Here is a 15,839-nt window from a genome sequence, read left to right as displayed (position 1 = left end):
ACCAGTCGTTCTCACTGTGTTTTGTACAATAACACGACCTCTAAACTTAGTATGAAATTTGGGGTTACACAGGGGTCTGTCTTAGGCCCCCTGCATTTCTCCCTTCATATAGCACCCCTTGGGCACATATTGCGATGTTTTGGGATTACCTTTCATTGCTATGCTGATGATACTCAGTTATACATGCCGATGACTCCTGGTAATCTCATCCACATAAAATCCTTAGAAGATTGCCTTGCATCAGTGAGAAGCTGGATGTCTAAAAACATCCTACTTTTAAACTCTGATAAGACTGAAATGAGGGTTCTTGGTCCAGTGAGACATTGGCATCAATTTGACCAGTTAACGCTTAGCCTAGGCTCGTGTGTCATACATCACACTGACAAAGTGAGGAACCTTGGAGTGATTTTTGATCCTTTTTGTCCTTTGACCTCCACATTAGAAATATTAGTAGGACTACTTTCTTCCACCTACAAAATATAGTGAAGATTCGTCCCATCCTGTCTATAGCTGATGCTGAGACCCTGATCCATGTGTTTATCTCTTCAAGATTGCATTACAGAAATGTTCTGTTTTCTGGTTTTACTGCAGTCCAGCATTAGGGGTCTCCAATTGGTTCAAAATGCTGCAGCCAGACTTTTGACATGAAGCAGAAAGTTTGACCACATTGCACCCATTTTGGCATCCCTTCACCGGCTTCCTGTCCTAGTGAGATGAGATTTTAAGGTTCTGCTACTAACCTATAAAACTGTTCAAGGACTGGCACCTCCCTACTTAGCTGACGTAATTAAACCCTTTGTGTCCCTTGGGTCAATAAAAAGTCTACGGGTCACAGAGCTTTCTCTTATCGTGCACCCGTTCTGTGGAATGATCTCCCTGCATCAATAAAACAGTCACATTCTATAGAGTTTTCAAGTCCAGACTAAAGATGCACTTATTTCCCTTTTACTGCCATAGTATGTTACTATGCGTTTTATCTTTTTAAATTTATTTTATTATAAAACGGAGTGGGTTGCGGCCTCAACTTTATGTAAATTCTGGGTCTTTTAGTGAAGCTTGGGGCTAGTGGCTGGCGATCACCTTAGTGTTGCTGTTTTTCGTGTTGCTTAATGCTGACAAATTACACTGTATTTGTTGTCTTTCTGATGCCCAATTCTGTTTTTTCTCTCTGTTTGAGGTTTGGCTCCATCCAGAGATGGGAGTGGTGTCTTCTTCTGCAACCCTCCTGTCCTGTGCACCGGCAAAATTTCCTGTATATTTGTTTTGTCATTTGTGTCCATAGCATGGCCCAAGCAGAGGGTCACCCCTTTGAGTCTGGTCTGCTTGAGGTTTCTTCCTCAAATCATCAGAGGGAGTTTTTCCTTACCACTGTCACCTGTGTGTTTACTCTGGGGGTTGGTAAGGTTAGACCTTACTTGTGTGAAGCGCCTTGAGTCAACTTTGTTGTGATTTGGCACTATATAAATGAAATAAATTAAATTAAAACTATGAAGTATAAGTTAACACTATTGAAAGTGTAACTTACAACAGGTTGAAAATGTAGGAACTCGAGTATTGTTCATGTTAACATTTTTTTGAGATGAATTAACACCAAGGAGTTAAAAAACAAATGTTTTCTTCAGTTCTCTTATTTAGTCAAGAGCAAAAACAGTGTATTTTAACATTTTGTGGAGTGTTTAATTAAGTGTGTTTCCAGGAAGAAAAAGCTGCACCCCACAAACACTAGAAAGTGTAATTTTGTTGTCATGCCTCACGGATCTGTTATTGTTTGTTATAAGGAGGGCGGAGCCTGCTGTCAGTCAAGCGGTCTTGAGCTCTGTAATTAGACAAAACACCACAACGTCTGTTTGAACACAAAGGCTCACCAAAATAAAAATTAACAGGAATGTTGCAGATTCTCAAAGTAGACATCAGTGTTGACCGTGTGGACTTGCAGTTGATGCCAAATCAGCTGACCCGTGAAGCACCAAGTGAATCAGATGGTTTAGGGATTGGTTACAAGATAATCTATGTGATTTATTTAACTCATCTCAGTCTAAAGCTACAAAGACGTAAATACTCATGTAGTCTATGTCGCGCTCTGTTCACTGCCTTGATCCCATTAAAGGTGGATGGTGTGAATGACCCTATGATTGGGTGCCTCTGCCCATAACAGTTCTGTTTGTTGGTAATGACGGAGTGCCAGAAAGGACGATTTTTTTTAAGGCACAGTTACACAACAGCACTGTAAATCCACAACTGACAGATGTGTCATTTGGGATTGGAAACAGATTTTATATGTTACGATGAAATTTATTGTGTATTGCACATTTTTTAAAATGATCTTGGTCATGAATGTTTGCATAATGCTGTGTTGATGTGCTTACGTTACCGCATTTACTCGGAGTGTTTAAGAGACTTTTAGAATTGTCATTTTTGTGAAAATACAGTGTAATGACATATTCATGAGTGTAGTATTCAACATGGTACAAGGTTCCTGATTTGACACAGTGATCCCATTTTGCTACTTCCATTATAACTGTATGTTGTAGTAATTGTCAATGTTGTGTTACATATGATCCACAGTTCCAGACAGCTGCACAGAGTAGCAAATATGTTTACATACCCCTTGGCTACAAATCTTCACACTCACCTTTTCCCGTAAAGCACATAATCCAGTGTATCAAGCAATATGTGGGTTGTTACAGTATCTGCTTTATTTCCATAAATGTTATATTAAATAGTTTCAATATAGCTTCATGTCAATTATTTCAGTATGTCAGATGTTCAATGTCTCAACTTTTTAAAGAGCATTTAAGAGCAGTTTTTTTTTTTTTTTTAACAAAGTATTTTTTTAAACAAGAATTAAGCCAAGGATTCAGGAGCACAATTTTGCATCTTGAATAGACTGATGGTATCAGGAACAACTGTAGAGTTTGTCATCCACAGACACACACAACACATAAGAAGCTTCATACCATGGGAAGGTGGCCAAATTCATACCCAGGAATTAATGAATGTCTGTACTTAAGGTCCACCAGAAGCTCAGAATGAAAACTAAGGAGTTGAAAGCATCAGATAGAAACGTGATAACACTCACCTTGCAGAGAGTGCTACATCACCATGACCTAAAAAACTGTTGACCCAACAAGACGAGATTAATCCAAAACTGACATTAAGAAAAGGCTCAGCCTTTGTCTTGGCAATCAATTGCATTTTTAAGTTGTGGATTAATGGCGTTGTCCTATAGATAGCCTTTAAGGTCATAGCGATGGAGTGCTCACTCAAAAGTGGACAGCGTCACATTTCTATCTGATGCTTCTGACTTCTCCATCACTTCGTTAGTTGTGACGTTGTGGTTCTAGTGGATTTTTAGAATAACAAAGGTTTGATGCTTGTGGTACCACATGTTTTTTCCTAAGATGGATCCTTAGGAGGAACCTGACTTGCAGAGATCTAAAAGCTTTCAATTGAAGTCTTGGGTGAATTATTTCAAAAACATTTTTAGTCCCGGAACCCATTGCACATATAGGCACTGATTGTGCAGTTAGATGGTCTCAATTAACCCATATATATATATATATATATATATATATATATATATATATATATATATATATATATATATAGTGTTTTACAAGGGAAAGAAGACTGCAGCTGTGACAGATTTGGCAATCCCAGCCAATAGCAACATTAAAAAGAAGGAGCATGAGAAAACTGAGAAGTACGAGGGGTTGGAAGAACAACCAAAACAGATGTGGAAGGTAATGTCCAAAGTTGTCCCAGTGGTAATAGGAGCATTAGGAGCTGTAACCCCCAAAAGTGGAAGAGTGGCTCCAGCAGATATCAGACACAACATCAGTGGTCTCTGTCTGGAAGAGTGCAGACAAAGGAACACCTAAGATAATGTGCACAACCCTCAAGTCCCAGGCCTGTGGTAGAGAACCTGAGCTTGAGGAACAAGTATTGAACACGTCACCATTTTTCTCTGTAAATATATTTATAAAGGCAATATTGATGTCAGTAACAACCCAAGTAATCTAACCATGCAAAAAAACAAAACAAAGTACAGAGGTTATGTGTAATAAAATGGAATGACACAGGGGAAAAAAGTATTTTTCAAAACCTGGCAAAAGTGTCAGGCCTATTTTGGAATAGAATCAACTACCTGCATTTTATGCCCTGTTAACTGCAGAGTGGAGAAATTGTTATGCACAGAAAAAAAATGTAATTCTTTAGAACATATGTATTTTTGTATTTGAGCATTGTATTCATGAAAATTACCACAGAATGTATCTTTTGCTTAAAAAAGAAACAAAGAAAAATGCAATTACTGAATAGTTTATTTTCTACTGCTTTGCACAAACGACAGGTTCTGCATGAATCACTAATTCAAGTCGCACAAATTGTTGTCTACGAACTCCTGCATTTTTATTTAATCCATCAGTGCTCTTGTTCATTTATTTATCGATTTAATTTCATAGCCATAAAGTTTATTTATATGAGATTTAGGCTTTTAGTGAATGCTGCATTGGCAATATTACAGATTTATTGTTGATTGCACTCAACTGCACACATCAAATAATAAGTCTGGGCTTTGCTATTACTGTTTCTCAAAAGCTTTGTAAGTTATTTGTGACCAACAGTCCGTTTCAGAACAGCACATCAAAAAGAAGAAAGATGACACAAACAAATCTACCGAGTAAGTAAAATTATTGAAAGTCCTGTGCTGATTTCAACTGGACAGGACTCAGGTCCATCTCTGGTTATTTCCCCAGGTGGAATATGTCCTATGCAGGAGATGTGAGCTGAAAGAGAATGGAGACTCTAAAGGTGGTGGCAGAAGAGAGAGTAGTTAGACGGCATGGATTATTGGTTTGTATGGTGACTTTGGAGAGTCAAAGCAAGTATTAGATGGAAGTTCAAGGAGGACGACCTTTGTGTGAAATTCAGAGACTAAGTCAGACAAGCACTGGATGGAGGTGAAGTGATACTGGAAGACTGGACACCTGCTGCACAACTGGTGAGAAACACACCAAGGTAGGTACTGACTAGGAGAGTTGGTGGTGGAATGAAGAAATACATGAACGTATAAAGAATAAACGAGACAGCTGAACAAGGAAATGTAGCTGAAAATGAACTGACACAGAAAACACTAAGGAAAAGCCTCATAGCAAGGTTTTTGTTAAATTAAACTTACTTTGTATCTCCTCCCGGGCACAAGGTGGCATTTGATGATGTCGATATATTTGCAGAAGAAAGAAGGTGCAAATCTTTCAGGTGATGGTGCTCCGTCTCTTAATGTGTGGTTGAGTGACTTGCTCATTAACCAGTGACCTAAAGCAAAAACTGGATGTTTTGGTGCTGGGTCTCAGAATAATTGACTACTGCTGGAATGACTTTGTGTCAGCTCTGGCAGACTCAGATGAGAAATACTATTTGCATCGTAAGGGAGTGTCAGCTATAAGATTTTGACCATTTGGTGCGTTTCTTTGAGCATAATCCAGCAAATAGGTTTCAGAGCCTAAGGCGGTTATGTGGTGTGGTGGATGTTGCAATGCATGACACCAATACTTGCTCTCAACTTTACGTGAACTGAAATGACGTGCTCACATTAAACTTAGGAGCAAGATTTTGACCTTTAACAACTAAAGATTTGTCACTTCTGAGCCACACAGTGTGGGATCTTTGAAAGCTTCAATATCTTCTGCTTTGAATTGGGACTCACACGTGCACAAAGGCTGATAAGACACCACAGGCTTTTAAATTATTACAGAGTATCATTTCACACCATCAACACAGACAAATTGAAAAAGTGGTTCCAGAAAAACAGTGGAAGCAAATCAATACCATAATAATTTGAATTATGTCAACCGCCAAATACCACATTTTAACTCTCTCCATGAAAGACTGGGCACTAACTGTAGCCTTTCCATAGCCAATGCGACCTTTACTGCAGTCCTACTTTATTCAGTTGTGTTGTAATGTTTCAACACGCAAGGGGGAACATCGGCTTCAGTGTTTCAAAATAGTTGGTGACTCAATGAGGCCCCATTTAGCACAACACAATACAGTTGTATGCAAAAGTTTAGGCACCCCTGATAATTTTCATGATTTTCCTTTATAAATCATTGGTTGTATGGATTAGAAATTTCAGTTAAATATATCATATAGCAGACAAACACACTGATATTTGAGAAATGAAATGAAGTTTCTAGTATTTGCAGAAAGTGTGCAATAACTATTTAAACAAAATTGGGCAGGTGCATACATTTGGGCACCCTTGTAATTTTATTGATTTGAATACATTTAGCACTAACTGTTGGAACACAAAATTGGTTTGGTAAGCTCAGCTGAATCCAATCATGAGAAAGGGTACTTAAGGTGGCCATTTGCAAATGTTTCCCCTCTTTGTATCTCTTCTAATGAGTGGCAACATAGGAGCCTCTAAACAACTCTCAAATGATCTGAAAACAAAGACTGTTCAACATCAGGGTTTAGGGGAAAGATACAAAAAGCTATCTCAGAGATTTCAGATGTCAGTTTCCACTGTGAGGAACATAGTGAGGACATGGAAGACCGCAGGCACAGTACTAGTTAAGGTCCGAAGTGGCAGGCCAAGAAAAATCTCAGATAAGCTGAAGCGAAGGATGGTGAGAACAGTCATAGTTAACCCACAGACCTGCTCCAAAGACCTACAACATGATCTTGCTGCAGATAGTGTCTCTGTGCATCATTCAACTATACAGCGCACTTTGCACAAAGAGATGCTGTATGATGCTGTAATGCAGAGGAAGCCTTTTCTGCGTACATGACACAAAGAGAATCGCTTAAGGTATGCTAAAGCACATTTGGACAAGCCAGCTTCATTTTAGAATGAGGTGCTGTGGACTGATTAAACTAAACTTGAGTTATTTTGACATAACAAGGGGTGGTATGCATAGCTGAAAAAGAACACAGCATTCCAAAAAAAAAAAAACGCTTGCTACCTACAGTACAATTTGGAGGTGGTTCCATCATGCTGTGGGGCTGTGTGGCCAGTGCAGGTAGTGGGAATCTTGTTAAAGTTGAGGGTCACATGGATTCCAGTCAATATCAGCAAATTGTTGAGAACAATGTTCATGAATCAGGGACAAAGTTGAGGCTGCGCCGACGCCGTCGTATATGACGGCTGAGTACAAGTTTTACTAAATTATAAATAACTTTTTAATGATATGAGATAGAAACTTACTTTTTTTGCTGGAAAGTGAACTCTGCGGACTTTGTCAAAATAGTTGTTTATTATAGTTTGCTGTGTGTGTGAAAATTATTTTCCGCTTTATTTTTTTCCTTTGTTATTTCTGATTGTAAACCTTTATTACACTTAGAAAACACCGCTCTAGCATATATATTCTGAAAGTACAGGTTGTCCTGAAAAGGAGACATACCACTTGACTGTGGGATGCAGGGTGAGCTTTTAACAGCAATAATAAAACATTTATGCCAGTGAGTAAACTGTCCAAAAAATGCCCTCAGACTCCAAAGGGTTAAAGAATTATTGCACACTTTCTGTAAATCCTATAAACTTCATTTCACTTCTCAAATATCACTGTGTTTGTCTGCTAGTTTAGTTTAGTTTATTCCAAGCCAGCAATATAAAAAACAAGATATCATATACATCATATACAATATTCACACTTATAGCAGTAGTGAGAGGAAAAAGAAAGAAAGAAAAAAAAACAGCTTGGAAGGGAGTGGTGTTAAAGATTTTGTATATATGTTATCACTGTTAAACATTTGTACATTTGTCTTCTTTCTCATGAGAACGGTGTTGTGCTGTTTTGCACTTCACCCTGAGAATGTACGTGTTATTCAACCTTGTTTTAGCTTTGTCTTCTTTCTCATGAGAACGGTGTTGTGCTGTTTTGCACCTGTCTTAACCAAGCCTGAGAATTCAATTTTGTTTTAGCACTCTGGGGTCAATCTGAGCTGGGAATGAAGGGCTGGATGTACTTATTATTATAATATAACTTTGTTTTCGCAGCCTCTAACGACTGGGAGTAAGAGAACGTTTTGACTGTTGTGATGTGGTGCTTAGTGTGAAGGAGTGTGAAGGACAGGACACTTCAGGCAGATGCAGAACAGCTGATAACTGCAACAAACGAACGAGATGTGCAGACCTGTGTAAAAGAAAGTGTTCTTCCTTACAGCTGCACTTATTGACGTATGCGTTTATGTTACGGGAAGAAACTTGTCTTGCGTCATCACCCCCACCCTTAGGACAAGTTTTTTGTTTATGTGATGAGGGCGTCTCTTAATAAAAAGAGCGGAGCGCAGGCCAGACTTTAGTGTAGCCTTGGTGTACAGCCTGACTGCACTCCGCGCGTAAAATTTGACTTTCTGTCTCACTGGTGTTTCTTGACTCTGTCTTGTTAAAGGTTTTAAAAATGTTTGGAGGAGAAAATACCCAACATTGACTGGGGGCTCGTCCGGGAGCTCAACAATACCGGAGGTGTCCAGCGGAGGTCGTCCAGACGTAAATCCTTGGCCAAGGTCCGATCGATTGATCATGTCTGCAATTGTCGACCACCGTTGGCATCGTCTGGTTGACGAGATTTTCCCGAAGAAGACAGACAGGAAGTCGAGTCAGTGAGTAAAATTTCTTTGTAAACAGTACTGAGTGAGTGGTGATCAGATCACATAAACAGTTAATTCCGCAAGCGATGATACAGAATCGTCTGTTAATGCAAAGCAGTTAAACTCTGTAAGGAGGGTGCGGACTCCTCTGTTTATATACGCGTACCGGTAGGGGATAAAAGTGATCACATAAAACAGTTAAACTCCGTAAGCGATGATACAGAATCGTCTGTTAATGAAACACAGTTAAACTCTGTAAGGAGGGCGGACTCCTCTACGGTTGCGAGGGACGCACATAGTTAAATTCCGGAAGGAGGATACGGACTCCTCTGTTTTAATACGTAAAGGAAATCCCGGGTAGAAATACGTGCACTGTAAAAAAGCAGTTAAATTTGGCAGGGACGGCGGAGTCCCCTAATGCAGGACATTAGTTAAATTTCACGGGAGGGCGAGCTCCCCTGGGATAAGAATACGCGTACGATTATTAAAAGTGTTTCTATGTGTAAATAGTGTTTTGTGTAAGTGTAAATAACTGTGTGAAAGTGTAATACTTTGGACAACGTTAGTGACAACCGTGCGTGTGGAAGCAGCAGGCAAGTGATTCCGCTTCCTACGGGGAGGTGAAAGGAATCAACCACACGACGGCAAATTAATTGTCACGTCCAAAGAAAGTGTGAAAACTTAAGATTTAGAACACCCTAGGTGTGCCCCCGTCTGAAGTCCAAATTATAACAAGGGATAATAAAAATGGGGGGTAAGACGTCTAAAAATAAGGAAAATTTATCAACTGACGACTGGAAATTTATGGAGGCAAAAAATCCAAAAGCAACAAAGAAATTGGAGACCTGGATAAATAAACATGACTTTGACGGACGACTGAACCTGATCAGCATACAAAAGCTGAAGAAGGAGTTAGAACGGGAACATAAAGGTGATGAGAAAAAGATGCAGAAAGTAGGGGCAGATTTAGTGGCATTTTGGGAGGAAGAAGCAGAGAACAGACAGAAAGGAGCAGAGAAGCGACGATTAGAGAAAGCAAGGAAAAAGAAAGCTGTAGGTAAGGCAGAAGAAGATGTGATAATTCAGCACAGAGAGCCAGAACAGCCTCAACAATCACCGCCGGCTGGATCGTCGGTGACAAAGAGACCTTTATCTCCTCTACCAGAGGATGACGATGTACCGCCACCACAGTATGATTTGGCAGTAAAACCTAAGGTAAAAAGAGAAAAAACAGAAAAACCACAAACACGCAGTCAAGCGAAAGTGCCTACAGCCCCTCCCATGGTGGAACATAGTGATCAGGGAGGTGCCTATCCTATGATAGAAGTACCAAATCCTCGTGCAGGAACAGCAGGACAGCTATCAACCATGCTCGTATATCGAACATGGAATGCTGATGATATCAAAGCAGCAGTCGACATGATACCATCGCCACATGTCGACATTGAGGGATTTATGCAGGATATAGAAAACATTAGAAGTTCTTACCACCTTAGTGGACCTGAAGTCCAACAGGTGTGGATGAAAGCATGTGGCCCTAAATGGAGTCAGATACGCGGAGACTGGAATCCTGCAGACCAGGATGGCGTACCATTGCCACATGATGATCCAGTCTTGAAAACAAGAGTGGAAGCTATGATTACATGTGCAAAAGGTGTGTTAGGACCAAAGATAAATTATACTGAAATTACCAGGACAACTCAGAAAGAAGGAGAACCATGGACAGAGTTTAGATGCAGATTTGAGAGTGTATTTAGAGTCCATAGTGGCATATTGCCAGGAACACCAGTGTATGAAAACAAATTGAAAAATATTTCACCTGTGAAGCTGACAATGACCGATTTGATTCATGATGGCAACTCAACAGCTGTCATAACAGTAACAGGTGCCACTGAAGATGTTTTAAAATTGAGATTCACAGGTATGCCATTACATGTGTCACTTTGTAAGCCATATTTGACAGAATGGCAAGAATTGGGACTGACAGTCATAACAGCTTTGTCAGCCACTGATTGGAGCAGAGTTGGACCACGAACGGAGTTCAGTCCATCAACTAAATTGTATTAAGTGCCAGTTAATGTCTCATTGGTGCTGACAGCTGGAACACACATTGATGTGTCCACTTCACAATCCTGAGTGTTTCAGTTGAGTCCTGAAGAAGATGATCTTCTCTCTTCGGTACCATCAGGATTGTGGACAACAGGTCCTTCAGACGTAGGACTGATAAAAAATGCACAACCTGTAGTTATAAGACCAAAAACAGAATACAGACCATGTGTAAGACAGTATCCATTGAAACCTGATGCAATTGAAGGAATCAGGCCAGTAATAGAGAATTTATTAACAGCAGGAGTAATAGTGCCATGTCCAGATTCACCATGTAACACACCCATATTTCCTGTAAAAAAGGCTCCGCCCTCAGTGGGGTGGAGAATGATTCAAGATCTGCAGGCAGTAAATGCTGCTGTGATTAAAAGAGCACCATGCGTCCCAGATCCACACACCTTGTTAAATTCGCTGAGACCAAATTCTAATAGTTTCTCAGTAATTGACATAAGTAATGCATTTTTCTCTGTGCCAGTACACCCAGATAGTCAATTCTGGTTTGCTTTTACCTTTAAAGGACAACGATATACATTCACCAGATTACCGCAGGGTTACGCAGAGAGCCCAACTATTTATTCTCAAGTCATGTCAGCATGTTTAGCCAATTTTGTTCCACCGGCAGATAGCCAACTATTAGTGTATGTTGATGACACTTTGATTGCCTCTGACACACGAGAAAACTGCATAACTGACACAGTAGCATTATTATGTTTCTTAAAAAAACAAAAATGAGCCTTTTGTCCCCAGCAAGACATCTTTCGTGCATGTCCTTGCTATTATCACAACCACACCTTACGGTAGAGCGCTGTACAACATTGAATCCATCCACATTGATACCTTTACCTGAGGATGGTGAGCCGCACAATTGTCTTGATGTAGCTACGGTCTGTACGAAAGCACGCCCAGACCTCCAGGACACACCCATCCCAAACAGTACAATTGTGTATGTGGATGGTTCTTCCACTAAAAACGCTTATGGACAAACACAATCTGGATATGCTGTTGTCACAAATTCAGAAGTATTGGATTCTGCTTCATTGCCATCCTCATTTTCAGCACAAGCAGCTGAATTAGTTGCTTTAACTGCAGCTTGCTATCTGTTTAAAGGTACGGCTGTAACAATTTATACAGACAGCCAGTACGCTTTTAGCACAGTGCATGTGTTTGCAAAACTGTGGGAAGAGCGTGGAATGGTGACATCATCTGGAAAGCCAGTGACTCATGCCACACTCCTAACTGCACTACTGAAGGCTGTGAAATTGCCTAAACAAATTGCTATATGCAAATGTGCGGCTCACACCAATGGCTCTGACAGTGTTTCAAAAGGAAATGATTTTGCTGACAGAGCAGCAAAAGAGGCAGCAGCAGCTTCTTCTATTTTTGTTGTACAGGAAACTACTCCAGATTTGCATTTAGGTCATACACTGCTTGCTGACATGCAACAGCAGGCAACTGACAGAGAAAAACAAATGTGGATAGCTAAAGGAGCTACGTATGCAAATGACTTGTACGTATGACCACAAAAGAAACCCATATTGCCAAAAAATATGTTTAAATGGGCAGCTATTATGAGCCATGGCGTGACGCATGTCTCATCAGGGGGTATGATATCGCAATTGCAATCTATTTTTTGTCTTTATGGGTTCGATGCATATGCAAAACAGCATTGTAGAGCATGCATGATATGTGCAAAACACAACTCACAAGGCAATTTGAGACCCCAAAGAGGTAAATTTCCAACACCACAATATCCCTTTCAAGTGATTCATATGGATTATATACAGCTGAGTAAACATGAAGGGAAGGAATTTTGTTTAGTCATAATTGATGCCTTCTCAAAATGGGTAGAATTGTTCCCTACAAAACATGCAGATTCACTTACAGTGGCTAAAGCATTATGCAAAGACATCATCCCACGATTTGGAATACCAGAAACAGTCTATTCAGATAATGGAGCGCATTTTGTTAATACAATAGTGCAATACGTAGGAGAAGCACTACAGGTTAATCTCAAAAATCATTGTGCTTATCATCCACAAAGCGCCGGATTAGTGGAAAGGATGAATGGAACAGTAAAAAACAGACTTAGAAAGACAATGGAGGAAACAGGCAGACCATGGACGCATTGTGTAGATTTGGTAAAAATGTATATAAACATAACTAGTACCATGGGGTTGACACCGTATGAAACATTGTTTGGCAGAAAATATCGATTGCCATATTATGGACAAATTTGGGATGTACCTGAGGAAGCCAATTTGGCAGATTACATGAGAAAAATGTTAGAAGGACAACGAGGGAGAGTTCCAAACACTGATGATCCCATTTCTCCACAGGAGGACCCTAAAGTGGTACCTGGAGACTGGGTGTTGATAAGAAGCATCAAGAGAAAACACTGGCATTCACCTAAATGGGAAGGGCCCTATCAAGTACTACTCACAACACCCACAGCTTTGAAAATTGGGGAAAGAAGTACATGGATTCATTTAACTCACTGTAAGAAAGTCATTTCTGCAGACACAGACAAACAGTAAGAACAGTAGGACAAGACTAGTAATAGTGTGTGAACTTGGTGTTAAGATCCAGGTTAGACACGAAAGCTAGCAGAAGACATTAAGAAGCCACTGTTCTGAACATAGGTGTGCTGTAGTGTGCAGAAATGGCGAAAGAAAAAAATAAAAAGAACGAGGGTTTCTGGACCCCACGGACAGTCCTTGTTATGCTACTTTTCTTTTTTGAATTGGGATTATTATTAAAAGCCATGAGCACGGGACATGATAATAAGGATCACATCCGCAGATTGCAGAGACCAAAAAGAAGTAACGAAGACCCCAGTCCGATAACAAATGCCACAGTACATAGCTGTGATGGGAATAATGCGTACCGATTTGGTGTACAAGCCTGCATTCCTAGAAATACTTCTGTGATCATCTCTGTACCATATAGTGGTCTTACCCATGGAATGCCGGATGGTGACAGAGGGACTAATTACGGAAATAGTTTCTCATGGTATATGACCAACGATCAACAAGATAGGAGATGGGAAACGTTGGTAGCCGATGAATGGAGTAGATGGACACCAAGATGGGCACAAACCGAGTGGGCTAAGTACCAGAGTCAAATTCTCAAAATGTATCAAACAGATGATAAGCTGTCTATAGTGGTGAATACCACAGAAAAAGGACCCATATTCCCACCTGATATAGAGGGAGACTGTTGGTTGTTCCTCCTTTGGGTATACAAACAAGGAAAAGATCCGTATTTCCATTTCTTCCTCTGTGAAACAGATAGAGTACAGCAACCAATATTGACCGAATTAAGTACGTCAAAGGGGGTGTCCATACAAGCAAAGGGGGTGCCCATACAAGCAAAGGGGGTGTCTGTACAAGGCACAAAAGACATGAAGGCAGATGACTGGTTCCTAGTAACTACAGGAATTAGTGGACAAAATAACAATTGGCTTTTAATGGCAGAACAAGCAGGACTAGCAGCAAAGAAGGACTGTGTTGTATGTATGGGACCCAGACCTATATTACAGGTAATACCGGCAGCATTACCCAAAGACTGTCTACTGACTGCTATGACACAGACATACATTGCGGCAAACAACAATTGTTCTAAGTGGGACAAGATCTATCCAGTGACCAAATTGACTAAGATTAAACCTTTATTCTCAAGCAAAGTTGGGCATGCTAACCATACATGTGTACACTTGACAGGGACAAGTAAGACTTTGGGTAGCTTAAACCACACCGCCTGGTGTAAGAATGTGGTCCATAGTACTCCCACATTCAAACCTGTCGGGAGGAGTGACGTATGGTGGTGGTGTGGGGATAACAGAATCTTTGACAGACTGCCACGGAATGTGTCAGGTTATTGTGCATTAATATCATTATTGTTACCAGTTGAAGCCATACCCATGACCCCTGACGACGTTACGACATACGCAGCCTCTCTTATTCCTGAAGATTGGCAGAAAGGCATAGCCAGACATAGAGTAAAAAGAGATTGGAAAGGAGTGGGAAATCCAACATATATTGACGCAATAGGAGTCCCCAGGGGAGTGCCTGACGAGTATAAACTGGTTGATCAAATAGCAGCTGGATTCAAATCTTCCATCTGTTGGTGGTGTTCAATTAATAAAAACGTGGACAGAATAAACTACATCCACTACAATGTACAGAAATTAGGAAATTGGACTGAGGAAGGATTTAAGGCTGTCCATTCACAGTTAGAAGCCACGTCCCTTATGGCCTTCCAGAATCGTATTGCTCTGGATATGTTGTTGGCAGAGAAAGGAGGTGTTTGTGCCATGTTCGGAGAACAATGCTGCACATTCATTCCCAACAACACGGCTGCAGACGGCAGTCTCACTCAAGCCATTGACGGGCTGAGGACGTTGAACAGGAAGATGAAAGAGCACAGTGGAGTAAACACCGAAGGCTGGGATTGGTGGCTGGAAGGGATGGGAAAATGGAGGTCTTTGATTTCTTCACTATTAGTGTCTATAGCAGTATTTGCTGCAATTCTAACATTGTGTGGATGTTGTTGTATTCCATGTCTCCGAGGCCTTGTAAATAGAATGATAACCACAGCAATAAGTCCAGGACCAGGAGGGGGTCCAGCATCATATCCACTTCTGGGGACAGACGACGACAAGGAGGACGATGGCTCTCCTGACCTGTACCCAGACCAATGGAAGTATGATGACCCAGACACCGATGATGGTGACAATGATGACATCACCTCTGGGGTGTAAGCCTATAGAGAAAACATACCATGATGAACCTCTTAGTGAAAATCTCAAAAAGAAGTGCTAAGCTGAGTGATGCCTACTGTATGTTTAACAGGCGATAAACAGGAGGGGAATGTTAAAGATTTTGTATATATGTTATCACTGTTAAACATTTGTACATTTGTCTTCTTTCTCATGAGAACGGTGTTGTGCTGTTTTGCACTTCACCCTGAGAATGTACGTGTTATTCAACCTTGTTTTAGCTTTGTCTTCTTTCTCATGAGAATGGTGTTGTGCTGTTTTGCACCTGTCTTAACCAAGCCTGAGAATTCAATTTTGTTTTAGCACTCTGGGGTCAATCTGAGCTGGGAATGAAGGGCTGGATGTACTTATTATTATAATA

Source organism: Thalassophryne amazonica, chromosome 11 (assembly GCF_902500255.1).
Source record: "Thalassophryne amazonica chromosome 11, fThaAma1.1, whole genome shotgun sequence".
NCBI classification, from domain to species: domain Eukaryota; kingdom Metazoa; phylum Chordata; class Actinopteri; order Batrachoidiformes; family Batrachoididae; genus Thalassophryne; species Thalassophryne amazonica.
Note: the sequence above shows the minus strand (reverse complement) of the source record.